Here is a 994-nt window from a genome sequence, read left to right on the forward strand (position 1 = left end):
TTTCTGTATTTTTTTCCCCTTTTGTCTCTTATAGTTGAGGTATGCATAAATGACAGGCCTCTCTCATCTTTCTGGCACATCTGGCACAAATGGTGGCTGACTAAAAACTTCTCTGCCACCCTGTATGCATGTTTAACTACACTGAGTGCTCAAATTATCTTCTAGCATGGCTGCATGACGAGTTCCAGGGGGAGAGCCACACTGGCCTGCAGGAGCATTTGCTGTTGAGGCCCCGACCGGGGGTGTCTGCAAGAGGAATAGTAGTGTTGTCCAGACACACCGGCTTCTTGAGCCCCGCCTGTGGGGGGTTTTTATAGAGAGGAATGAACAGTAAAATGCATTTAAAACTTTAAAAAGTAGTATTTTCATGATAGGGCCCCTTTAAAAAGTTGAACGGTCACTATATGTGTTTACACCCATAAAGTTTTTGCCGTTGAAAATGTGTGCAAGGGGTTTCAGGAGCTAAATTAAAAAAAAAACCTTTCCAGGAATCCAGTCTGTTTACATTGATTACATCACTATGTGACATCATAGAGTGATGACTATATGACATCACTCTATGACGTCACAGAGTGGTCTGTATGACATCACTCTATGATGTCATATAGTCATCACTCTATGATGTCACAGAGTGAGGTCTATATGGCATCCCTATGTGACATCATAGAGTGATGTCTAAATTACATCACTCTATGTCATCGAGAGTGATTATTCCTGTCATCACTTACTGAATGATGCATCATGACATCATTCATAGAAGTTATCGTGTAATGATACCTCATGTTACTTCTTGATCTATAAACTGAAAATCTCTGTAGAAGGGCGCTTTCTATGTTGTCATAGACAGGGGTTCAGATTCATAAAATCGTCAACGTGAAAGAAAGATTGAAAGGAAAATGGTGCTTTTAACTTTAGGCTGGGCTTTGGGGTACATTACTGCCAAAATTGGACGTAAAATTGTGAAGCATTTTCTAGAAACCGATGAAAAAACAGA

At 40.3% G+C, this 994-nt stretch overlaps 1 protein-coding gene across 2 annotated transcripts in view; it reads right to left on the bottom strand.

Annotated features, from left to right (window-relative positions):
- The window catches only part of vwa8 (von Willebrand factor A domain containing 8), an 83569-nt gene that overhangs the window by 39165 nt on the left and 43410 nt on the right, over window positions 1–994 (bottom strand). The window lies entirely within an intron of this gene.

This window comes from Oryzias melastigma, linkage group LG21 (genome assembly GCF_002922805.2).
Source record: "Oryzias melastigma strain HK-1 linkage group LG21, ASM292280v2, whole genome shotgun sequence".
NCBI classification, from domain to species: Eukaryota; Metazoa; Chordata; class Actinopteri; order Beloniformes; family Adrianichthyidae; genus Oryzias; species Oryzias melastigma.